Raw genomic sequence first — 27579 nt, 5'->3', positions numbered from 1 at the left:
AGCCAGCTGGAGGACTCCTGTATAACAAGGGTACCTATGTCACTGCAAATAAACCTCTTTCCTTTCCCAAAGCAAATGTTCTAGAGATCTGAAATTTTCTAAACAAGGACATTTTATAGGAAGAAGTTATATAACAGGCTCAAAGTGCAGGTTTTAAATATTCTTATTGAGGTTACATTTCCAAGGAGATAAGAATCCTTGGTAGTAAAACTCTGAAATAACTCATAGTAAAAATATTACTCCCCCCATGTAAATCTAGTGCTCCTTTGGGTTCAGGAAATCTAATAACACTTCAACTCCAGCCCCAGTCCGCTGTATGTGTGGTGCTTTCAATCTCCCCAGATTACTCTGAGCCATTGGACAGTGTGATAGGGTTTTCAAATCAGCACTTTCCCTCATTTTTTTCTATTTATTTATTTAGAAACATTAATTTGTCGTTCCACTTATTTATGCATTCATTGGTTGATTTCTGTATGTGTCCTGAGCGGGAATGGAACCTACAACCTTGGCGTATGGAGCCAATGCTCCACCAACTGAGCCCCCTGACTAGGGCTTCCTTCATTTTTCTTTCATTTTACCTCTATCTTCTAGTTTTCATAATACATTCCATTTTTTTCCTTTGTGGATAAAATATATTCTTACCTTTTTTTTTTTAGCCAACCATAAAATATTACAAATCTACCAAGACATATATTAACTTGAATGAGTTTTCTTAAACTCATTGAAAAGCAAAAGAAGTTCCACTTTCCCTCAGGTTTCCCTAATTGCTTCTTGTTGTTATTGTTTTCTTTCTGTGCTACAACACAAGGAGAAAAAAATCAATCAATGGGGTCAACCTCAAAATACAACTTAGTGTAATTAATGATAATCAGAAGAAGAAAAACACTTTCCACTCTCCTTCCTCTGAATCTAGATTGAAAAGTAAAAGTTTGGGCAATATTTTTTTAGTGAAAAAAAATTCATTTAGCATTTCTGGGTTGGGAGCACACACAAAACTTTTCTGGGCAGATGTTAAATTCAAGATCAGCAATATCAAAATTATTTGCCATTGACTTAATTTCCTCAGTTTGGATTATTCTTATTTCAGGGAAAAGAAGAAAGAAAACAATATATGTGGAACCATAAGATCCATAAATAATAATTTTTATAATTTTCTCCCCTAAAAATTAGTTTGATCCAAAGCTGCTTTTGGGTATCAGAAGAAAGCCTGTGATTAATTTGGTTCACTTTCATTATATTATACTGTTTTTATTATACTATATCACTTTAAATATCTTCTAGAGGCAATTGAGAAAATTCTAAGCTCCAAGTAAATTATCTTAACCTATGTGAACATTTCAGTTTTTCTGTTGAATAGTCTTATGGCTGGGTTTGTGCCCTGCTAGAGTCTAATGAAATCAAAATGGTGACATCCTTCAGCCAGATAGAGATTTTAGACTATTGAAGAAACAGATAGACACTTCTCTCCCCCCCCCCCACCCTTTTCACAGCCATGACTATATCTGGGTGGAGAAGATAAAATGGAGAAGAAAGGCAACTATTCTGATAAAGTTCAAAACTTACAGGTAACGGAAGCCAAGGTGATGGTTAAGATGTGATGAATTTAGCTTGCAGCTCCCATGAATTCTCTAGTGTGTTCAGCATGTATGCATTCTCATGGATGGTTTTCAAGAGATTAGAGAAAGTTATCTAACATAACTGACCTCTCAAGAGGAAGCATGTCTCTGGGGACTGGCAAGGGCACAGATGGCCTGTGGCTAGTACACTACCTGCCACATGAGGGGCTGGGGTGTGGCCAAAAAATAACCCAAGGAGGTCAGTCTTCTTAAATCAGGTGGGCCAAGTATCAGATTCAAAATAGGCAAATAAGTAAGAATCTGAGTTAGCAAATTCAAATGATGGTTAGCTGTGCATCATTCTTCATATCTTGTCAGTGTGAAGCACTACAGAGTCAGTGCAAGGGAAAGCTAAACAGGGGAGGGGCTCGCTCTTCAAAGGAAAGGATACGATCAGACTTACCACATGAGAGGAAAAGTGAATAGAAAGGAATGGGAGGGGAGACAAGAGAAAGGAAAAAAAAATTTCTAAGGCTTTTCATGAGCATTTGAAACACGTATAAAATGTAATTTTTGACTTTGACACAGCAGTGATTTTTTAACTGGGGTACCACAAGGATGCTTAAAACATGCAACATCTGACTATTTAGTCAAGGGCACTGACATTTTTCCCTTAGACTGTCAAATAAAAAAAGGACAACAGTCAACACAACAATAGCCATTCAGTGTGAATGAATCAAAGTTATAATGATTGTTTTTGTTGGATTAGTAAAAATTGTATATTTCTTTGGTGTGCCACAGAATTTCTAGTAGTTAGTATATGTGTGCCATGAGATGGAAAAGGATGCACAGAAGGGGAGAGAATAAACTGTGTGTAAATTTCTCATTCCAGGGAAATGAAAAATCTTTCAAATTATGCATTTATACATACAAATGCTATCCAGCATGTCATTAAGGTATAATGCTCATGTCTAACCATCTTCCTAAGGCCACATTCCAGAGCTGTCTTTTCTTCCTCTTCTGGTGATTAGTTTGAACAATACTTTGTAGACACTCGCTAAAATGACAACTAAGAAACATTCCCCCAACCCCCTGCTTCTTCAGAAATAAAATACTCATCCAGGGTTTATTTTTGTGATTTACAGCAACAGAGGTCCATGACAGCCACAGAATTCAGGGCTGCCTGTGAATACATGTATGATCTGTTTTAAAGGTACAGTGATTTTCTGGCTTTCACTGTGTCTTTCTGTCTGTATGTTCTGTTTTCATGGAGGGAGCAAAGGTGGGGAGAGTAGGATTGATAAAATTAGTCTTCACAAGAGAAATTTCAAAATCTAAATATTAATCAATTTTTCCACAAAAATAATCCAGATTTTTGTACATTCTTAATTATAAATTTTAGTTTAAGAAGAAGGGTTAAATTTATGTTTGCATAAACATTAAATAGATAGGTTTAGCTTTCTGCAAAATTTTTACTTTCAAAGAATCAGAACATAGTGAGGCCATCTATCTAAAAACATTTGGGGCCTGACCTGTGGTGGTGCAGTGGATAAAGCATCGACTTGGAACGCTGAGGTCACCGGTTTAAAACCCTGGGCTTGCCCAGTCAAGGCAGCTATGGGAGTTGATGCTTCCTGCTCCTCCCCCTCCTTCTCTCTCTCTCTCTCTCTCTCTCAAATGAATAAAATCTTTAAAAAACAAGCAAACAAACAACAACAAAAAACATTTGACAGAAAAGTCCAAGCAAATTGGTGTATTTCCAAGGACCTGAAGGCAAATAGAGTAGCTTACTCCTATGGTAAATGCTTACCCTGACCTTACACATGAGATAAGAGCATTGACTAGGTTAGGCTTTTGCAATAACTTGTACTGTAAAACAAACAAAAAATAGTTTTAAACTAAGTGAATGTTATTTTATTCCTCCCAATGGTATTTCATCAGTGTCATCAATGGTAAAGTGCACCATTATGTTATGTGCCCTTAAGGAAGAATAAAATGCTGCTAATCAAACTATAATGCACCCTGTTTAATTGATGTTAAAAAAAAGCATCTTATAATCAATGAAATATTATAAGACTGAAGCCTACTTATTCCAGATTCCAGGCTATGACATTTCTGCAGAAGAATCTGTGGTTGATGACAAAGAGAACTGAAGGCCTGCAGCAAATCACATTAAAAGATTTTTGTTCCCTGACTCAAACATCCAGGTTAAGCCACGTTAATTAAGTAATTCCACAATATGTTACGGGTTGATTATACATGAGCAACTCATGTCCTTAGCTTCCCTGGAGTTCCTCCTAGCCACTTACGGAATGATCCCTGGACTCTGGTTCCCTTCCCGTATCACAATGTCTCTACTATACACACACATGTATGACTCACACACATACACATTCTCATTATAAATACACAAAGCTCAAGACAACCTCCTTATCCTACAAAGACAGCTCTGACCATATACATCTCAGGAGTGGTGAGTACTCCTTATCTACACAAAGAGTTAGTATGCAAGTGTGTGGGTGAAGGCAGAGCATAGTCTTATCCAAGCTAGTGATTTCACATGATGTTGCTTCTGGATAGGCCCAGTTTCCCATCTCTCTCCCACTCTTCTTCTGCCTACCTTTTAAGTGTAGTTTCCCCCCAATGGTCCATTCTCAACCCTTTTCTTCCTCTACTCCTCTCCTAAGTGAACTTCTCTCTTGGATCTCTCTAGCTCAACCTTTTCCAAGAAATGACTTGTCCAGGACTAGACAGCCAGTTGGTATGAAAAGACCTCAGCTCTTAATTCTAGTCAATAACTATTTATTGTACACTTATTATGTTAAGTTCTCTCTAGAAAGTGCCATTCTGGAGCCAGTATAGAATGTCTGAGCTGTCTCAAATGAAGATACATTTCAGCCATGTCATACTGAACCCTAAGATAAGGGTTCCTAACCAACATGTCAAAGTTTTATGGACTCTTCACAGATGTGTAACAAAATTTTGATCATTGAATCTATGAAACTCTCTCTCTTTTTTACAACTAGGGGTACATGTTATTTATAGTAAGTAGTATGTGTTAGGTGAAATATTTTGCTAAAAAGGTCATATGCTTAGGTTCTACAAGAAATTCTCCAAGAACTAAAGAATACGAGTCTCCAGATCTAAAGGGCCCACGGATACCCATCTCCTTAAATAAGAAAATATCCTCACTGAAGCATGTCATAATGAATTTCACAACATAAAAGTTTTCAGAGGGGGAAAGAAAACAAACAGGTTTTCTTATCACAGAGGGGTAAGAATCAGCAATATCCCAATTGTCCATAGGAACATGAAAGCAAGAATAAAAACTCTGAGAAAAAAATTTTTTCAGGAGCTTCTGAAGGAAGCACTCCAGCAAAATGAAGGTGGAAAATGAAAAAGACATTGGACTCAGGAATCAGAAGATTTCATATTGGAGAAAGGTGAAAACAATTCTCAGAATGATGGTGAATGAGGCTTAAGAAAACAATGTCTCCATGTAAAACAAACAAAAGCGGCACTGGCAGATTATTTGTCACATATGAATGTATGGAGAAAATATTTACAGTTCTATTGGTTTGGGGATAATTTTGTAATATGCACAATAGAAAAAGAAGCAAATAAAAACAGATTGATTACTAATTATTGGGAAGACAAATTAGTACAAAATAATATAATCAACTCTAAATAAAAATTATATCATCAAATTAAACATTGAATATTTAATAAAAAATAGTGATATTGGAAGAATTGAGGAAAGAAGTATATGTGTATAAGGGAGAGAGATTAGGTAGAAAAGTTAAATTTTCACTTCTATAGTAGAAAAATCAATAGATCGTATACTTAAAAATATTGAGAAATAGCAATATAAGTAAATTATTTAGAAGGAAAGTGGAATACACCACAAGAAGCAGGTGAAAGAATTAAAGTGAGTGTTTCTCAGAAACAAATCTAGAATGGAAATGGATTAAGGCAAGAGGACTTTTATTCTTCACTATGATTTTTTTAAATGATGTGTAAGTATTATTTTGCTAAAAACAGAAACCTGAATTGAAAAAAGATAACACAGAAAGAGTGGCACTTTTAGGCTCCTGAGGTTTAGCACAATTAAATACTGTGAACTTACATTAAAAAAAAGAAAGAAAGTAAAAGAGAAAAAACTAAGACTCAAGGAACATGAGAGTTGTGTCTGCAAGAAGTGGATGGGTTTGAATCACTCACCCTACCCCTAGAATGATAACAGACCAGGCCAAGCATTGCAGGCGGTGTGTGAAGTTGACACAAGAGGAAGAATCATTGGAAATATTTTAACAGGAAAGTGGAACAGTCTGAGTTGACAAACGTTGCCATGGTCCAATGTGATATATGCTCATTATGTAACAGAATGTCCAAATCATTTGATACAGTAATTATTAATCCTCCCTTTGTGAACAAAATAATAAAGGAATAGATATGACTTTTCCGTAGATTGCTTTGGAAATGGCAAGAACAGCAATATATTCTTTTTGCAAATTCTCAACTAGAGAACATATTTTAATGAAAGCTATAGAATGGAAAATCAAGATAGTATGACCTGCCAGTATCACGTAAGTTTCTTAAAAAGAAATAGGTGGACACTGAAGTGGACATAAATTGGTTTCTTTTAATCCTCCTCAAAGACCTAATTAAAATGAATATACAATTTTTAAATTAAAAATGGGTGCCACAAATTATAGATATTAAGAATATAATAATGATATTGTGATCATGTGTTTTTGAAAAGTCACTATATTTTAAAGATACTTACTGAAACATTTACAAATGGTAGGATATGTATCTCAGATTTGCTCCAAAATCAAATGGGGCAAATAGAGAGCAGGATTAGAAATCAAAGAGCGCTGGTCATTAGTTGATGATTATTGGTGATTGGGGTCCACTATACTACTCTGTCTACTTTTTTTTTTTTTCTAAAGCTAGAAACGGGGAGAGACAGTCAGACAGACTCCCGCATGCGCCCGACCGGGATCCACCTGGCATGCCCACCAGGAGGCAACGCTCTGCCCACCAGGGGGCGATGCTCTGCCCCTCCGGGGGCATCGCTCTGCCGGGACCAGAGCCACTCTAGCGCCTGGGGCAGAGGCCAAGGAGCCATCCCCAGCACCTGGGCCATCTTTGCTCCAATGGAGCCTCGGCTGCAGGAGGGGAAGAGAGAGACAGAGAGGAAGGAGAGGGGGAGGGGTGGAGAAGCAGATGGGCGCTTCTCCTGTGTGCCCTGGCCGGGAATCGAACCCGGGACTTCTGCACGCCAGGCCGACGCTCTACCACTGAGCCAACCGGCCAGGGCCCTATTCTGTCTACTTTTTGAATATATTTGAAATTTTTCAAATAAAAATTTTACTCCCCCCCAAAATGGTGCTGTCCACAAATTTGATAATCACTGTAAGTATTCTAGGCATTTTTATAGCCAAGCAAGGCCATGATAATTAGCATCTGAATTCGTTCATAACAGAAGTTAGAGGTAAATCTATTACTGTTCAACAGCTTTGTTGTTTAACAACAGTGAACAGGTATTTGGCATTTAATCCACATTATTTCCATTAATGATTCAGTTCTCTTAGGATATTTTTAAAATTCTCTACTCTAGAGCCCCCAGTATGATGTTAGGCATCATCATTTTTTAGTAATTATGGTACTTGTCAACCTTTCTTCTTCCTGGTAAAAAAAAAATGTAATGGTGTATATCAGTGATATCTTGGATTTGGTGATATATGGTAAACAGGTTAAGGAGAAAAAAAATGTCAATTAAAACATAACATAGTTTAACAATGTGTTTTAATTTTATAAATGTTAAGACAAAGAAAAAATTTGCCTCTGGAAATTGATGAAAAACAGTATTTTTCAAAAAGTATTCTTTCTTAACCTAACCTTTCATCCCTACATTAAATCAATCTTTGGAATCAGGAGCTCCACATAAGGATCTCTGCCTAGATCTTAGTTTGCAATGGGATTCCTACCTCCTCCCACTTGTCCCCATAGCATTAATTTGAAGATACCAGCGTTGTGTGCCTTTCCTTCTGCCCAATGCCAAGCAGAGTGAATTATTCCAGAAATACTCAGAGAATAAATAAACATTTCTTTTTGTGCCTTTCAGAGTGTTTTGTACTCAGTGGTTCCTGGTGACTAACATGTCAATGTAAGCATGAACTTGCACCCTGACCAGTTAAGGGCTTATTAGCACAAAAAACCAGACACTAGCTCTGCCTATTTAAAACTTTGTTCTAAAGGTAACCCACAGGAACTTCAGGAGGGCTAGAGAACTGAGTTTAGAGGTTACATAGCCAAAAATAACTCTTGGAATGATGACACAGAGCTGGTCCCATATAGAGACCTCTCCTGCTGTCTCAAGGTCCAGACTCTGGAGCTGGATCCACTGATCAGCCCCCAGCTGCAGGCACTGGTAAAGGGTCATTGCTGACTGGAACATTTGGGGTAGAGTTTGGGTCATGGACCCATGCTTATGTTGCAAGGATGTCTGGGAAGGAAAGCGTCTGGCGATTTTAGCTCCTATAGAGGGAAGTGGGCTCTGCTTCATAATGGGGGAGAGCCCCCAACACAGACAGGAAAAGGGTTCAGATGGCCATGTTCAAAAGGAATGACAAGTGTCGGCTCAATACTATAAACAATTACATTTGAAAGCCAAAAACATAATACAGAGTAAGAGCGTACACACAGAGTACACAGAGTGAACATTTGCCTTTCATCTTTGTCTAATTTGATTAGGTGTACTATGCAAATTTATTTTAGAACCTGAACACATGCTTATTTTATGGCTCTTCAAGATACCTATAGTTTTGAACTAAGAATTTTAAGTATGGCCTGACCAAGGGTGGTAAGTGGATAAAGCATCAATCTGGGTTGCTGAGGTTCCGGGTTTGAAACCCTGAGGTTGCTGGTTTGAGAGTGGGCTCACCAACTTGAGTGCAGGGTCACTGACTTGAGTGTGAGATAATCAACATGATCCCATGGTCACTGGCTTGAGCTCAAGGTTGCTGGCTTGAGCAAGGGGCCACTGGCTTGGCTGGAGACCCTGGTCAAGGCCATATGAGAAGCAATCAATAAATAACTAAAGTGAAGCGACTATGAGTTGATGCTTCTTATCTCTTTCCCTTCCTCTCTCTCTCTCTCACACACACACAAACAAACAAAAATTTCAAGTATGATCTTAGGTAGTTAAGGAATACCTAGAATAGCCTGTTTATTTTAACCCAGTGGTGGTTAGTTGATGATTGAATAATTATCTAGAGAATAGTCATTAAGTTAAAAAGAATAAGGATATTTATTGTAAACCAAGGAAAGGATGTAAAATAGTTACATGTTACATAAATGTCACTAAGCTGAATTAGACATTGGTAGATCCATGTATAAGTGCCCGGAAGTGTACATAACATAAACTGCATATCAGGTTTAGGAGGTATTTTTAAGGTCATGTGAGACAAATTCCTAACCAGTAAAAGCATTCCCTCTTATATTTTTAACAGGTGGCCCAAAAGGCATCACTTTCCATACAGTGTGTTATGTTGTTCGTTCTGACCTTTCTGAAATGGACTCTATTCATCTATGAATCCAAAGATAGCATTAATTTCTTCTGTGCTGTTGGTTAATACTCAAGTGAATTAAAGTGACTTTTTTTATAACCCAAGCTGTTGTTAAGCTAGGACTTCCACTCCCTGTCATTGGGCAACTTATTTTAGAAACTAAATAAAGCCAACATCTATTCTATATTAAATATAGTCTAAGTTTTAGCCCTTGCTTTGGGCTAAGGAATATCAAGTTTAATCCTGATTGTCATCCAAATTCACTAGCGCTCTGAGCTTTGCATTATCAACAAACCTGATATATGCATGCTCTAACTGTATCTAAGCTGTTAATAAAACTGTAGAAATGTTAGGGTCAAGGGAAGAGCTATGAAGCTGGACAACAGAAACCATTCCAATGTTGGCTTCCACACCTATGAGCATTGATCAACGCAGTATTAGAGCATATCCTAGACCTCATGTCTGCATCTCACCCACAAAGATTACTCAAGAGCCTAGTTGATAGATGTGTCCCAGAAGGATTGTGTAGATGTAAAAATTTTATGAGTCTGGATCTTTTAAATATCTTAGATTATCTACAGTTTAAAGGAACAGTAGGAGAAATTTTTGCTACAACACAGAACTCTTTAGTAAAACAATTACCATACAATCCTTCTGTTTTGTAAGCCTTGACTTTCATATACTGGGTTTACATATTGGGCTACATACATGATATACATCAGAAAGAATATGAAAATAGAAATTGTATACTGGATATTTTAATATAGGTTTTTAAAATAATGACTAAATGATATGCTTAATATACATTTTAATTAAAACAGTTTTGATAAAAGTTTACCACTTTAAGAAAATTTATGATTAAACTTCTTGTTTAAAACAATTGTTTTAAATTTCTTTCTAATTTAAATGGGTTCTCAGAACCAATGACAATACAAAATTAAAATCTAAAAGTTCTATTGCAATATAGAATCTTCAGAAAATCTGCCTTCCAAATTCTGAAGGGTAGAACTTTTTTTTTAAAGATTATGTTTATTGATTTTACAGAGAGAGGAGTGGGAGAAGTGAGATGTATTAACTCATCTTTGCTTCACTTTAGTTGTTGATTAATTACTTGTCATATGTGCCTTGACCAGGTGACCTCAGCATTCCAGGTTGACACTTTATCCACTGTGTCACCACAGGTCAGGCAGAACATTCTTATTCTACTTCAAAAGGGAAAAGGAATAAATGTATTTGCATAGTACATTCATTCGAGAGACTGATTCACATTTAAAATATTTATAATGTCAGTTGGAGATATCAAAAATTAGGGAATGAATCTTATGATGTCACTGATGGTATTTGCTAAACCAAAAAGCAGCTGTGGAATAAATAAATTATTAGTTTCATTGTGAATGAGACCTTCAGAACATATGGCAGTTTTTCCACCATGTACTTATCCAAGGGAAATAGGAAGAAGAGTTACAGCAGTTGAAATAAGCTATTATCCCAAGGATTCTAATTAACCAAGTCCTAATCCCAATAATTAAAATGGAAACTACATTTAAAAGCTATGTATAGACCTTTGAATCTGCAGGCCTTAGCTTGCTTGTGACTGATATTTTAAAGGGGCTTAATGAGATCTCCTTAAGCAGTTACAACAATTATCTTGTTTTGTATTGAACGAGCAAAGAAAAAACATCAAACATAGCAAATTGTGAAATATTTCTATGGCATCTGAAACACCATAGAGAGGACACAGACAATATATAAATTGTCTAATTACTTTGAGAATGAAATTATTTGTCCCTTAGAACAGTGGTAACAATAATTATTTTATAGACATAGAGGATCAGAGTTGGCATGATACTCTTTCTTTACATGTTCATTTTTTTTCTATTTTAGAGGATAGAAACTGATGTATAATAAAACTTGCTCATGGTTAGCATAAGTGAGCTGAAGTGTTAAGAGCTCCTGGGATGCAAGAACATAGTGTCTTCAGATTTGTGAATTGAGCACACAATTTCAGTTAAAGCACTCTCTGGATGATAATCATAAACTGTCATTAAAGATCACTGCAGTAAGCTTTTCTTTAATAAGTCAGATCCAGGTGAAATCTAACATCAATATGTCCTTGGTCACTTTTTCCTATATACTATCAGACTTATAAGGCAGGACATGTCTGGCAGACACTATAAAGAGGAACGGTACAAATACCTAAAACTGAACTGTTTTCTATTCTACTTTAAAGGATGATTATTTGTTAAGAGAGACCCCAATTAACATCTCCTTTATACATTTTAGCACAGAGTAATTTTCATGATTTTAAGAACTTATTGTACAGCATGAAGTGGGAATTTAACCATACATAAGGACACTCAACTATATGAGGCTCTTCTGAAGATGGTCCCAAAGATAATGAGGGTTGTCGACAGAAATGCAATCTAGAATGGCATTCTATTGTCATTTCCTTGAGACTGGCGAATTGGGACACTTTTTATGCTGATCAGTAGTGAAAGGATCTGCTGGGTCTTCAAAGACACCAGTGTGAGTGGTGTGCAATTTTTTGGAATTAATTGCATTTGGAATATTCTGAGTAGGTACTCTCTGGTCCTACAAGCACATGATCATTTTCACATAGTGCTGTGTCGGTAATATCTACATTCTTTCCATCACCAGAATCTGCTTCTTTAGGGATAGCTGGACCAAATCAGAAGGTGAGTATAATTTAATATCTTTTGCCAAAACCAAAACATCTGATTATTTTATTTTAGAAATTTGTGCCAGAAGCAACTGAATATTGATCAGCACCTCAAATATTACATTTAACTATCTACTTTTATATAAAAATAGAAAGATTTTTAAATGCTGGATTCCAGTATTGTTTGACCTTTTATCTGAGGAAATCAGGATAGTAGCAGAATCATAGAGGAACATTTTGAACATTAGTCAAAGGACAGAAGAGCTGCTTTTTAAAATGCAGTGAGAGCCTGACCAGGCAGTGGCGCAGTGGCGCAGTGGATAGAGCGTCGGACTGGGATGCAGAGGACCCAGGTTCAAGACCCCGAGGTCACCAGCTTGAGCGCGGGCTCATCTGGTTGAGCAAAAAGCCCACCAGCTTGAATCCAAGGTCTCTGGCTCCAGCAAGGGATTACTCGGTCTGCTGAAGGCCCGCGGTCAAGGCACATATGAGAGAGCAATCAATGAACAACTAAGGTGTTGCACGCGCAATGAAAAACTAATGATTGATGCTTCTCATCTCTCTCTATTCCTGTCTGTCTGTCCCTGTCTATCCCTCTCTCTGACTCACTCTCTGTCTCTGTAAAATGAAATAAATAAATAAATAAATAAAATACAGTGAGATGTATTCATTCAAGTACCATTTACCAGTCCCTGCACTTGTCCCTTTTCAAGTTCCGCTTCCTTTCCCACCAACAACTATATATTTAAAGCCTTTCTTTTAGAATTCCCTTCTCTCTTCCATTATTCTCAGCAGATCACTCTTTCTTCTAACTGAGGCCATCAGGTAAAATCCTTCAACTTCCCGCTCCATTCCATGAAGTATAAATCATTGTGGGTTTTTTGTTTGTTTGTTTTTTCCCCTCCTTTCCTCCCAGAATAAGATCTCACTTTCTTATTCAAAGCCAGACTAGTCAAAAGCTGCCCAGCAGAATTCAGTGTCCTTCCCAGCTCCTGTGGGCCCCACGGATCTTTGGCAGTGCAAGTCTCACATCTTATAAAATAGACCCCCTCCCTTTCCCTTCTCATCTTTGTATCTTTGGCACTTCTCACTAAGCCCAGCAAGCAGAGGTACTCAAGAAATATGTGTTGTACTGAAACTACTTACTTTTAAGCTTGAGCTATTTTCAATAGCTTGAACCGGAACTGAGCTTGTCCCAGATTGCAAAACAGCATATGATTTCTGCTCCACTTTATATTTCAACACTTAAGTGACCCAAAAAAAAGAGAATGAGAAATTTTCAGTGACTAGAGTTGCCAGGTAAAATACAGTCAAAATTGAATTTCAGATAAACAATAAATAATATTTTAGTATAAGCAAGCTCCAGATAGTGCATGGAACATACTTATACAAAAAACAATTGTTTGTTGTTTATCTGAAACTCAAATTTAACTGGCAACCTATATTTTTATTTGCTAAATTTCACAACTCTGTAGTGACTCTAAAAATTCTCAGAAGACTCAGGGAATACAGTTTTAGAGCTCTGGGAGATTTGTATCCAAGCTCTGAAAACTTCTCAGTTGGCCAGATATTAGTCTGTGAATGCAGCTAGGTATCCCTCTGAGCACCAGTCACAATTTTTAGGAAAAGTTGTTTATTATGTAAATTTTTCACTTATTTTACTATTTCATAGAATTCCCTTCTCATACCCTCTATCAATAATTTTAGAAAAAAATACTGTAATGTGCAATATTTCTTGGAAAGCTGGTATTTAGAGTTATTACTATTAGTACACATAGTCTTGGCTACATTTTTGAAATGTTTTTTGAAAATTTTGTATTTTTAATTAAACCAGCAAAACACAGTAAGGTAAATAAATAAGTCTTTTTTTTTTAAATTTCCTCTCTTCATTAATCAAACACAGGGTGACATACAGTCCTCACTAACAGGCTGGGAAGAAGCAGTGTGGCAGGCGGAGGTGGAGCCTGTGATGTAACCACAACCGTCTTTGTTGGAAAAGCTTTCCCTAAATGTGAAATATCTGTAAGTCCACACACTGAAGCTTTACTGTGTATGGGCTGGCAAGAGGAAAGAGTTGCCTCTTTTAGAATCTTGTAAAATTTGGAGGCTTGAAATTTTGATCTACAGAGGAATGCTTCACAGGTTGTTTAGAGACATACCTATCCCACGGAAGAAAAAGCAGGTTTCTTCTGCAAGGGAATACCATTGTTGAGTAAAAACTGTGTGCGGGTTTATTGATTAATGATGATGGTTCAATGGAAGTTATAACGCAAAGTGGAAGGAAGCATGCCCTAAAACTTGTTCCAATCCTGAGTTTCCTGCACTAATGCGTTCTTCTTTCAGTCTTCTTGACAGGGATCACAGAAAAGATATTCATCTCTTACTCCAATGAAAGAATTAAGGGTAAATAAATACCTCCCAACATAGGGGGATACAAGAATGTGCCTTCCTCAAAATTTCAACTAGACTGGTCTCAGAGACGACTTCTAGGGAGTGAATGACTAAGTCTGCTGTAACTACTGGTGTCCTAAGATGATAATGAATTTATCCCAAAACAAGCATTACCTGCTTTCCACCATATTGGCAGCTCCAGTTAAGGATGGTTGTCAAGCTACCGCACACACGCACACTGCAGAGATGCAGAACAATGCCTGGATGCCTGCCCAAAACTGGTCTCTCCAAATGACAGGCTCAATTTATGTTTCCAATCTAAAGCTCACTGAGGATTAGTAGTATTTTTGCCCAACTGGTGTGGGAAAAGGGTTAAATTTGGAAAGCTCAAAGCACGGGTCTTCCACCTGCCTGTGTAAAACAGAAAGGCTGACAACATATTCATTAAACTTGATCTGAAGCTTGGGAGCCTGCGAGGTCTTTCCTGAAATATTCATAAGGTGTGTTACCGGATTCGCCACTTAGAGGTTGAGCAGAAACACTGAGTAGGAGCAGTCCGCACCCACACTTGGAAAAAAGGGCACCCACAACAGCACACCCCACCGCCACACTACACTATTCTGCTTTTAATAGCTCTTTAGGGCCGTGGCTCCCCATTCGCCAGTTCAATCCTACCTGCCCAGGGATGACAGAAGATCGAATTAGTGAGGACTTTCCCAGCAGTTGGAGGAGGAATCGCACGCCGGCCCCATAGACAGCTCCTCCCCGCTGGCAGCTCGGATGACCCCCAGCCCCGCATTTCGCCAACACGTAGCCCTGCACTACCCCAAGGGCGAGGGACAGGGGGACCCCAGGACCCGGATCAGGCAGCCCTTTGAACCCGCTTCCCATTTTGGCCTGTGCTAGGAATGCCTCTTTTGGAGCCCTCATCATTCAGTTGCTAGGTGACCCGCTTCGGGGAGGCGGGGGGTGGGGGGTGGCGGGATGCAAACATCCTCTTGCACCAACCTGCGGGTGTTAATTTAGGGGACAGGAGGGGGCCGGTTACCGTCCTAGGTGACCCTGAAGCCCCTGCTCTAACAGTGTATAGTTTCATTCAAGTCCCCTCTCTGACCACAGCCTTCATCTCTGCTGCGCCCCAGACGCCACCCAGGAGGCACGGTGCCTCGCGTTCTCGGCGCCACCTCTCTCCTTTCCAAGGGCATTCGCCCCTCGAACCACCCGCTCTGCTGGGGTCGGTCCTAGGCTCCGCTACTCACTTGGGCTCCGGCGGCAGCAGAAAGCTCAGCAGGTGCTGGCACCCGGCAGGAGGGTCTCCATCCCCGCCTACCCCGGCGATCCGGCTGCGCGCTCCGCAGCCGCGGTCGTCGCCGTCTGTCCCCGGAGCGGAGGCTGGACAGGGGTGGCCGCAGCTGCCGCACTGGCTGCGGGCGCGGGAGGGGCGGGGCCGCAATCTGGGTCGCGTGGAGCGGAGCAAGCCGGGATGCACCCAGGGCGGCTGGCGGCGAGTAGGCGAGAGCGCTCTCCGCGGGAGGGCGTGCAGAGGTTTCCCTGGGAGCACGACGCGGGCGGCGACTGAGCATGCCCAGTCCCCGTGCCCGGGGAGCCGCGCGGTCCCCCGCGCGGGAGTCTGGCGGGGAAAGGGTTAAATCTGCGGACCCTGCTGCTGTGGGCAGAGAGTGGGGAGTTGGCTGCAATGGCCCGGTTTCCCTGCTCCTAGGTAGACCACCCCCACCCCCATCCCCACCCCCAGAGGAGCAGGGACTGAAGATAATGAACCTCAGGAGACTTGTCAGTAGAATTCCGGGAGTCCTGGAATGAAAGGTCAAGGTGCGTTCCTTGCTCCCTTCCCAGAGAATTGTACAAAAGTCAAAGTTTGTTTTTAGCTTTGTCCTAACCTCTGCAGACTCACGGAGTGATTCCCCCAATCCTGACTCCCACCCATCTCCCGCTTTCCCGTACCTGGGGACCTGACCTGGAGGGGTGCCCAGCAGCCCCCGCCCTTGGACCAGTCGGGTCAAGTTCTCAAAGAGCTAGCTCTTTAATTAGGTGTAATTGAGAGATCGCGTCAGTCCTCCCAGGTCACATATCTGCATTTCAACCAGGACTTCAGAAACAATACCTTAGCCCCGGGGTTAATTATAATAGATGAATTATAGACAGAGTGGTGTGGCTATTTGGGAAACATTGCTTCACATAGAATGTGAAGAACACACACACACACACACACACACACACACACACACACACACACACACACACGGTGACTTGTGCCTTTCTTTGGTATTGTATTTTATGTTTGATGGAAAATGTTTTCTCTGTATCTAATGAAAAGAAAAAAAGAACCTTCTCATGTTAGGGTAGCATAGGGTCGGGGAAAGAGGATGAGCTTAGAGGGCAGCCTTGATTTCAGTCATTTACCACGCCAGTGTGTTCCTAGCCATTCTGCGCCTCCTGTCTCCTCTTCTGTAAAATGGGGAGTGGTTATTCGTCTCTCTGGGAGGCTGTAAGGATTAAGTGAGGCAGTGTCTGCAAAGCACCTGTTACATACTCCATGTTCACTAAATAGAAATCTCTGCAGGATCTACCTCCACTCTTCTGTTTTTATGAAAGGTTGGGTTAGTGATAATCCTTAAACAGTGAGCATTTATCGTGTTCCCTCCTCACATTGAATAATCTTAAACCCTTGATCTAATTTTTTTTATCATTGTCAAAAGCATTGGTCACTATTGCCTTTTCTTTCATCTCACCAGTTTTTTCAAACTTCCTTGAACAAATCTCTTGGAAAAAGCTAGACCAAGGCCATATGTCAGACCTCTTTGGAACAAAAAGCTTTTCAGGGGAGATCATAGGCAGCTTTTTCCACATGACAAAAGAATTTCACCCCATAGTCTTTTAGAAGCTATTTCATTGACTTTCACTCTCCTGTGGTCCTTGCTTCACAACTGTTGCATAAAAAAAGATATGTTTGTGTGGAAGGAAACCTACTTTCCACTAATACTGTCCACATTTTAAAGTATTAGTGATCAAAAAATAAACTTTTCACTATCTGCCAAACATATTATGCTCTTCACAATACATTGCCTTAATTTATGTTGTTACACCCTTTCTGGAATACTCTTCTCTTTCCATTCCACTTCACAAAGTCCTACCCACTCTCCAAGCTCAAATGCCACCTTCTTTCTGAAGGCCTCCCCACATCCCGAGGCAGAGTTAATGCTCTGCTGCCCTTGCACCAGTGCATACTGATGTCAGAGCACTTATTACAAGCTATTGCTACTGTTTAAGCAATATAAAACACTATACCGAGCAACTATTATGTGCAGGTACCGTTCTAGGTGTTCAGGAGAAAAATAAAGAATAAGACTGGCAAGGTCCTTGTCCTCATGGAACTTAGAATCCAGTTTGAAGAAGATAGGCAATGAACACCTAAACAATAAATAATTACCAAGGACACAAGTCAGGTATTTCTTTTTTGTCTTTGTGCTATTTGCCAAGTTAATCTAGATGGTCATGATTCATTCTTCCAAAAACATCAATAAAAGTATTAATATTGGTCCTAGGCCAACCAAACATGGATTTGGATCCCTGCCGGTTTGTTGCTGAACCCATGAGTTTTAATCTTTTCAGTGGACTCCTTCAGCTAACTCCTCTAGGTAGGTACCTGTAATCTATATGATAAATGAGAGCTGATGAGGGAAGGCCCTAGAGTTTAATCCCCACACCAAATTATATCTTTCTCTAACCTCAAGGAATAGCAGTTCTCCAATGGCCAGATTTATCCTGGACTTCCAGATCTCCTGCATCGCAAACATGTCTTCCAGAATCATATACCACTCTGAAACCCTCACCCTCTTACTCCTCTGGCCTCTATTTATGTCCATAGTTATTCTCTGTTGTATATCATTTGATTGCTTGGATCTACCTACTTTCTGTTCCTCTTATTACCTGAGTATAAGACAGATTTGGCACCACTTAGACCTTACTTTTACAAAGCATATTTGTACACATGTATTCCATAACAATTAGTGACAACCTTGCCACTGCTAAATGTTTAACTCCAGGGAAGGTTCTCATTCATCCTTGTATTACAGAATCTAGCAGACAACCAGTAAGCAATAGATAATAAAAGATTGTGAAATGAATGAATGGATGCATACAGGTTCTCAACCCTTCTTGATTTCTCAGACCATAATTATTATTGGTCTTTCTATTAACCTTGGTCTACTAATTTCCCTCCAGTCACAAATTCACAGATTTTTACACAGCAGGGTCCACAGAGCTTTGTGGAGGAAAATCTTGGTCATAATTCATTACAAATTTGTGTTTTAGCTGAAACTACAATGTATCATCTATAACTTAGTGCCAATATTGCTTTCTCCAATCCACAGCGACTATCTTCATTGTTTTTCTCTTTTTCACCTCTCCCACCAACCATGCTTTTAATAATGTTTGTCTGGCTCTCACCACCACAAGAGAGAAGACAGACCATCAAGTATCATCACCCTAGGAATTAGCTCATAATTGCAAATACATCCTCCACATTCTTTCTTTCCTCTTCCTCCTCAACCCTGAAGACTAGATAATTCTCTTTATTCTTGAATGCCAGTCTGTACAATAAACTATTCTGATCCATCTTTAGTCCCTCTCTTCTGGCCATCATCACTTCTCTTTCATCTCTCTCAACCACCTCTGTCTTCTAATAAATATACTCAGAGTTTGTTGGGAAATCTGATTTGACCCTTATGCTGTGTCTAAAAATAAACTACAGGGTGTCTCCAGGTTAGAACACAGTTCCATTCCTACAACAGTGATGTAACCTGAATTTTGGTGTAGGTCGAAACACACCCTAGCCTAAGTCACTTATCAATCCTAACACCGGTGTAAAATTATAATCTAGAACATAAAAATACAACTAAGCCACACAACAAGGAAAAGGACATAAATATACTGTAGTGTACACTGGATTGCGTATTCTTCGAGTGCACAACCAAACTAGTTTGCCCACATAGTCCATAAATACGATGCCAGTGGTGTAAGCCAAAACACTCATGTCTCGATTTTTAAAAGTTTTTATGGGAGTTGAGCATTGTAAACTTGAAACGTCGTATGTCAAGATGGTTATAACCCGAGGACTCCTGTAGTGTAAAGTTCTCAGGAGTCCCCTTAAAGAAAACTCTCTGGCCCTTTCCCATCTCCAGGCATTTCTTTTGTGCTTCATCATGACTACAGTTTATCTGGCAGTCTTGTACATACACACAGATGTGTGACCTTACGCTCTGCTAACCTGAACTGACTCTGCTAGATATCCCCATAATCAAACATCTTTTATCTTTTAGAGACCTAGGTACTGTTCACAGAAAACTACTTGATATACACATTTGTCACCAGAAAACAAATGAAGCATTTTTCATCAGATAATACAGTGGTCCCCAACCCCTGGGCCACAGATCAGTACCAGTCCGTGGGCCATTTAGTACCGGTCTGCAGAGAAAGAATAAATAACTTACATTATTTCCGTTTTATTTATATTTAAGTCTGAGCGATGTTTTATTTTTTAAAAATGACCAGATTCCCTCTGTTATATCCATCTAAGACTCACTCTTGACGTTTGTTTCGATCACATGATACATTTATCTGTCCCACCCTAAAGGCCAGTCCCTGAAAATATTTTCTGACATTAAACCGGTCCGTGGCTCAAAAAAGGTTGGGGACCACTGAGTTAATAAACACTAGAAAAATACAACTAATAGACAATCTAGTGGGATGACGTACAGAGAGGATTTTAGAACCTCAGGTAATAGATTTGCTGGAGATTAGCACATCTTCGAATTAATCCAGGAAGTCCTCATACGCTTCCAAACTGGCAGAGATCCAGTTTGGAACTAATAGTTAGTTGTTTGAATTAAGAAAATAACTTGTTTGTTGATATTTGCTAGAGTAGTGTTACCTAATGTTTAAGCACCAACGTGGAAGTTAAGGGATCTGGGCTTCTTTCCATTTGTATTTCAAAAGTGAAGATGATAACAGAGTTGTTTACCTCACAGTGTTGCTGGTAGGGTTAAATTAGTCATGATTTGTAAAATACTTAGCATAGTGCCTGGCCGATAGTGCTCAATAAATGTTAGCCATGAACCCAGCTGCATAGTTCAGCTGCCTATGTAACAGAATACCATAAGATCAACAGACAAGGTCATTTGGAAACTGAGGTCACCTGATGGGGCATTTAGAAGTAATAGTTGAAGAATTCATGGAGGAGGAAGTGCCTCTAAATCCTGCCCCAATTACAGTAGTGGTGCTGAGAAAAAAGGAAAGACCTAGGAGATGCTATACTTCAGCATCTACCAGGACTCCTCATGGGCCCATTACAAGTAACACAAGGGTTGGGTCTTTTCCAGAATGTGGGCATGCTGCCTTGCTCAAGAAATCTCACAATGAACATCATCCTTAGGCATTTATTTGAATAAAAACTTCCCCACCCTTAGCAATCTAACCCTTAGCAAGGTTAGATTGAGCAAAGAGCAGGTAGGAATTTCCTGCCTAGATCATTTTGTGGGTGGGGTAGAAGTCATGGCCTACTTATTTATTTTGTGCCAGAGACAGAGAGAGGGACAGATAGGGACAGACAGGCAAGAAGGGAGAGAGATGAGAAGCATCAATTCTTCTTAGTTATTCATTGATTACTTTCTCATATGTGACTTGACCAGGGACTACAGCAGTGTGAGTGACCCCTTGCTCAAGCCAGTGACCTTGGGATCAAGCCAGCAACCTCGGGCTTTAAGCCAGCAACCTTTGGGCTCAAACCAGCGACCACAGGGTCATGTCTATGATCCCACGCTCAAGCCAGCGACCCTGCGCTCAAACTGGTGAGCCCACCCTGATTCTGGATGGGCCTGTGTTTAAGCTGGCAACCTAGGAGTTTCAAACCTGGATCCTCTGCATCCCAGTCCACTGCGCCACCACCTGGTCAGGTGAAACTGGTTTTGATTGAATGGGAGGAATGGGGCCAGGAATACTTGGAACAGTAATTTTGCATAAGAATCACTTGAGTCACCATTTTCCAAATAAACATGTCAGAACATCACTAGGTCTAGTCAATCAGCATCCTTGGGGAATGGGGCCCATATATATGTTTTCTTTGAAAACTCTCCTAGGTGATTCTAAGGTACACAGCTGATTAAGAACCACATACTTAGGAGGTAAGCCAAGTTCTATAAAACATCAACTGTAGCTCATTTGTTTCATATTTTATTATACTCTTAATATACTCTTGTAATAAAATAATACAATTTGTATGTTGCCTTAGGCTGAACCATCTAAACATGCCTATTTTGAGTAGACTACAATGTGGTTATTTCCTTTCTTTGCCTAAGTTTACTAGCAACTAGTGTTTACAAAAACAAGAGCATTTAATTGGCACTCCAGAGAGAGAAACAATGCTTGCCATTAACATTTATTAGTCTGTGGTAAGCATGGTAAGGCCACAAGAGACTGAGCCAATTCATTTCCAGAGGAACAGGATGCAGCGGACAGAGGGGGGGGGGGGGAAGGCCTGAAAGGAACACATTTTTTAAAAGAGTAAGAGCTTTACTGTGTGCCAGGCCTTATACCAAACACTTTGCTTGTATTATCTCCTTTCATCCTCCTAACAACCCTAAACATAGGTTCTATTATTATCTCTACGTTAAAGGTGAAAAACCTGAGATAGAGAGGTCCAAGTCACAAAGCTAGTCACGATGGTCACAAAGCTCTCAAGAGTCCAGGCAGTCTGACTGCAGAGCCCACATTGAACTACTCTGTGTGATATTGTGTCTCAAAGTCATAGAAATTGACTGGTATTTGGTGAGAAGGAATAGAATGCAAGTTTCATTGTTCTGTTTTTTACTAGATCATTAGTCAAAAGCAGCCCCACGCACATTGACAATTGGGCTGCGTTTAAGAGAAGGGGCAAGAGGACTCTATGCCGAGACCATACACACCTCCTTCCTCCTTCATTCCTCTTGCTTTCCTGCTTTCCTTCTTCCCCATCACTTTTCCTCCATTGCTTGGGTCGTTGGTCTACAGACATCAGCCACAGAAATTTCTTAATGTTTTTGGGTATTAGAACCTCAGGTATAAATAGGCAGAGGGGGAAAAAGCTAAGCATTATGTTAGGCAGAGAAGGAATAGTAAGAAATATGAAGTGAGAATGCTATGAGGGGAAATATGAAGTAAGAATGCTATGAGGGGAGAAGCCAAGCTAAGTGGAGGGAGGCCTGTCCCAAGTGACTTTCCCAACCAATTAAGTTCATAGGAAACTGGAGGAAAGGAAGGTGGCTACACATTGAAATGACTGAGCTGAGAAGTACAAAAGAGGTAAGCAGTTAGACACACACAACATAGCTATCTTTACTTCTTCTTTGTCAGATTGGGAGGTGTCACTGGAGAGACCACTACTTAATAAGATACTTGTCCCAAGTAAATATCAATGGAAATATCTAATATCTAATATCAAATGTCAAAACCAATATCTAACATTGTGTTGTGTACCTGAAACAGATATAATATTGAATGTCAACTGTAATTGAAAGGCATCTATATAAATACACACACACACACACACACACACACACACACACACACACACACGGGAAAAAAGCAGTTAAAAATAGAATTACAAAATCATGTCGTGTTAGAATGAAAGGGAACTTTGAAATAATTGAGTGAGGTAATTAAAAAAAAATTAGCGGCCCTGGCCAGTTGGCTCAGCGGTAGAGCGTCGGCCTGGCGTGTGGGGGACCCGGGTTCGATTCCCGGCCAGGGCACATAGGAGAAGCACCCATTTGCTTCTCCACTCCCCCCCTCCTTCCTCTCTGTCTCTCTCTTCCCCTCCTGCAGCCAAGGCTCCATTGGAGCAAAGATGGCCCGGGCGCTGGGGATGGCTCCTTGGCCTCTGCCCCAGGCGCTAGAGTGGCTCTGGTCACGGCAGAGCGACAGCCCGGAGGGGCAGAGCATCGCCCCCTGGTGGGCAGAGCGTCGCCCCTGGTGAGCGTGCTGGGTGGATCCCGGTCGGGCGCATGCAGGAGTCTGTCTGACGGTCTCTCCTCGTTTCCAGCTTCAGAAAAATACAAAAAAAAAAAAAAAAAAATTAGCCACAGGACCCCTATGAATGACTTTCCACTGTGACCCTCAAAATGTAAAACCAACAGAAGTAGACCTGCTCTCAATACAGTGGTCATGGGCCAGAGTCCACCTCTTCTCCCCACTTCCACTGGGCATCGTGAGTACCTGAGCAACTCTAGAAACCCTAAGGCTCAAAGGGATGCAACTTAAGAATCAACAGTTTGGTCCTGGCTGGTGGTGTCGTGGATAGAGTGTTGTCTCTTGAGTGCTAAGGTCATCAGTCACCAATCCTGAGGTTGCCGGTTCCCTGGGCAGGGAACATGAGAAGCAACCAATGAGTGGACACTAAGTGGAACAATGAGTTGATGCTTTCCTCTGTCTCTATTTCTCTCTCTCCCCCACTACCCCCTTCTCTCTTTCAAAAAAAAAAAATCAACAGTTTGGTCCAACTGCCCCACTTTAGAGAAGCAACTGAGGTGCAGTGAAATGATAAGACTTGCCGGAAGGAAATACTCCTCGCTTGCGCTTCATGTAGTGTGTTCTCTGCAGTACCACACTGCCTTTAAGCCAGTGAACAGATACTGGGAGAACCACCGATTGGACTTCTTTCATCTGACTAATTGATACCCTGGCTTCATTCCTTATCACTGTGTTCACTCTAACAGCTAATCAAAAGGAAGGGGGCATCTGTGACCTCCCACTGGGCATCCCACCATTCCATTCTAGCTACTCTCATAAGCACCTTCAGTACGGCCCAAGCACTGAACTAATCCCAATACATGATGGCTCTCAATTGTTAAAATACCTCTTAGCCCAGACTCTGGTCCTCTTAGGGAGGCCTGCCAATAGGCTCCCCACCACGGTGTATTCATTGGCAGAACCAGGGGCTCAGTTTAGATCTTTGGCACTGGCCACTGTGTCAACATTTTTGGTTCCCAATTTACTATATGCTCTGTGACCTGTGGCTCTTTTAAAGCCTGTTCAACTTACTGCATCTTATTATACTGCTTTGGATTTTGTAATTTCTAGTTAACTTTTCTTGGTGTAAACTGAACTGACTGCTGAGTGACCCTGAGTTACCAAGGCTTGGTAACATCTGCTTAATAATTCTTAACCCTTGATTTTAGTTTATAGACTCCAATTGGACTCTGAACAGGAGAAGCCTGGGAGCTTCAGTGATGGGGTACTCCCTTAAAGGCTGTCCATCACCAGATGCCTTTGGTGATTCCAGAGCTCTTGAGGCAGGATTCTGATTTCCTAGTACTGTATTGGTATTTGCCCAGGATACCTTTTTCTGGAAGTTGCTGCTTCCACTGCTGCCATCTCCTGGCAGAGCTGCCTGCTACACTGAAAGGAATGTGGCTATGAGTTTACAGTATTTCTTTAGGCCCTCAACCTCCATTTCTCTAACATTTTATCCCTAACAACTTTTGTTTCCTAAATTCTCAGGCAAGGCTTGTTAACTGCCCCACCCCACCCCTGTCTCCGTGGGTTAGATTAGAACCAATAAATACAAAGACACTGTCACAATAACATTTATATTCACTGGACTGAAAGAGCATTTAAAACTATGGAGGAACTTGTAATAAAGGGGATGCCTTAGGAATCTGTCAGAGACTCAAACCCCAAACAATTATTTTGATAGACATGGAAAATATTTTTTAACTTGAGATCATGGTCTACCTGTATCACCACCTCAATAATTTAACTTCACTGAGTTTCTTGTTTCAAATGATTTTTCAAAGCTATCTATTTTCATTATGGTGTGTTAAATTTCATGTAGAGTTCCATAATCAATGCTAATTAATTATTAATTCTTCATCTTGAGAATGTCAATAGGCTTCCTAGAGATGTTGAAAAGTAAATTCTAAGTCCCCTGAGCCATGATTTCAAATAGGTGGGAAAATGATAATAGCCAATTTCATTTCCAACACTGAAAGCTGGAACAACAGAAGAAAACAGGACAATTAATGCTGCTTGTCTTTTTAAAAGTTAATGCTATACCATCTATACTTTCAATTAAGATCTGAACACACTATCTTTATTGAAGGTTTAAAACTTATATTATGTAAATTTAAAACATTTTTGTTTTATTCAGTGATGGGAAGGAAGGCAGAGACAGACTCCTGCATGTGCCCTGACCGGGATCCACCTGGCAAGCCCACTAGGGGGTGATGCTTTGCCCATCTGAGGTGTTGCTCCATTGTTTAACAACTGAGCTCTTCTTAGAGCCTGAGGCAGAGGCCATGGAGCCATCCTTAGTGCCCAGGGCCAACTCGCTCCAATTGAGCCATGGCTGCAGGAGATGGGGAGAGAGCAAGGGAGAGAAAGAGAGAAGCAAGAGGAGGAGGCGTGGAGAAAGAGATGGGTGCTTCTCCTGTGTGCCCTGGCTGGGATTCAAACCCAGGACTTCCACACGTCAGGCCGATGCTCTACCTGAGCCAACCGGCCAGGGCCACATAAAACATTTTTCATGTTTGCCATGTCCATATTTGTCTTTTAATGCTTGAAGAGACTTCAACAAAAAAAAGACAATTTCTTTGCAGTGGTGTCCCTCAGCATAATGCATTCAATTGGAAAAGAGTAGGAACCTCAGGTTGGACTCCTGCCTCTGTCACTGTGTGTGTGATCTTGGAAAAGTTGCTTAATCTCTCAGAGCCTCAGATTCAATTTTACATTTGTAAAATTGAGAGCATAAAACTTACTCCTAGAGTTGTTTTTGTTAGGATTAATTAATAACGTATGTTAAATGTTTAGTACTTTAATACCTCTCTAAAGAGTAGTTGTAGATATGTATATATGACTTGTAAATGGAGCCCTTTTAAATCGTGTGAGAACACAGACATGAATGTGTATCACTCAAAAATATCTCCTACTGAAACAGCTTATATACTTTCTCTTTCAGTCACAGTAGCTGTATCTATAAAATGGAATATGGACATGCCAATAATTTAGAATGCTTTTGAACATAATTTTGTGCATTCTTTAATAATTTGATAATCTGAGCTCTGTATCACCTGGCTTCTTGGTCCTTTGTAGCTTATAAAATTAAAATGTTTTGCCCTGGCCGGTTGGCTCAGTGGTAGAGCGTCGGCCTGGTGTGCAGAAGTCCCGGGTTCGATTCCTGGCCAGGGCACATAGGAGAAGCGCCCATCTGCTTCTCCACCCCTCCCCCTCTCCTTCCTCTCTGTCTCTCTCTTCCCCTTCTGCAGCAAGGCTCCATTGGAGCAAAGATGGCCCAGGCGCTGGGGATGGCTCCTTGGCCTCTGCCCCAGGCGCTAGAGTGGCTCTGGTCGCAACAGAGCGATGCCCCGGAGGGGCAGAGCATCGCCCCCTGGTGGGCAGAGTGTCGCCCCTGGTGGGCGTGCCAGGTGGATCCCGGTCGGGCGCATGTGGGAGTCTGTCTGACTGTCTCTCCCCGTTTCCAGCTTCAGAAAAATAAAAAAAAATTAAAATGTTTTACCTAAAATAAAACCCCCAAATATATTAGAAATATATCAGCTTGTTACTCTGGGAAAATTCGCAAAGAGTTCTATGTTGATGAATAACACAGAGTATTTTTCTACAATGGTTGAACACTTGCAAAAGCAGGGCTGCCCCAGCCCCAGAGATTTTGAAACACACACTGTAATTTATCGGGGTTCAGAGGAACTATTACAATTTATCATTGCTTTTGGTTGGCTCATGCCCGCTGGGCTCTGGAACTTCATATTTTTAACGAGTTCTCCAGTGATTCTAATGCAGTATGTCTAAGGATCATCCTCTGAGAAACAGGCCGTAGTGCAGTGGCCTCTCATGGGCAGTCTGCACAACTTGGGTGTCTGGAAGAATATGATGGAAGTTCTATTTATAGTTTTATTTAAAGCATACTAATCTCTACTCACATTTAGTATACAGGAGGCTTCATCATGTCTGCATGTCTGATTGTCACATGTCACAGACTTCAGAGGAGCTCTAAAAGAAGAGTGGAGTGGGCGTGGGCTGCCGCGGGCAGCCTCCCTCCTTGGTTTCCAGCAAGCCATGTTTTTTGTGCCTGGTAATGCTTATATAACCAAAAAACTATTTTTGCAAAATGGACAAGTGGGTTAAAAAATTCTAAATTCTCTACAGTGAAGATGAATAAAGAGAGCAATTAAAGTACAAGTAACAAATAGAAAATGACAAAATTGATGGTCCTAGTATCCTAATAGGAAGTCTTAGTTAGCCATAATGTAAGTAAAAGCTAAGGCCATATAATCAGATCTAACAAAAAGTCTCCCCAAGCCCTGGCCAGTTG

General features: G+C 40.5%; 1 protein-coding gene across 5 annotated transcripts in view; it reads right to left on the bottom strand.

Annotated features, from left to right (window-relative positions):
* Positions 1-15701, bottom strand: part of ELMOD1 (ELMO domain containing 1) — a 79914-nt gene extending 64213 nt beyond the window's left edge. For 2 of the 5 annotated variants that reach the window (XM_066371593.1, XM_066371592.1), the window contains exons 1-2: positions 15461-15701; positions 12957-13054 (exon numbers count right to left, since the gene is read on the bottom strand). The gene's annotated coding sequence lies outside the window, so the exon portion shown is untranslated. The remainder of the gene's footprint in view (positions 1-12956; positions 13055-15460) is intronic. The other 3 variants (XM_066371595.1, XM_066371594.1, XM_066371596.1) reach the window with 2 other exon arrangements.
* Positions 15702-27579: the final 11878 nt, after the last annotated feature.

The sequence above is a fragment of the Saccopteryx leptura genome, chromosome 1 (genome assembly GCF_036850995.1).
Source record: "Saccopteryx leptura isolate mSacLep1 chromosome 1, mSacLep1_pri_phased_curated, whole genome shotgun sequence".
NCBI classification, from domain to species: domain Eukaryota; kingdom Metazoa; phylum Chordata; class Mammalia; order Chiroptera; family Emballonuridae; genus Saccopteryx; species Saccopteryx leptura.
Note: the sequence above shows the minus strand (reverse complement) of the source record. Positions and strands in the feature narration are given on the sequence as shown.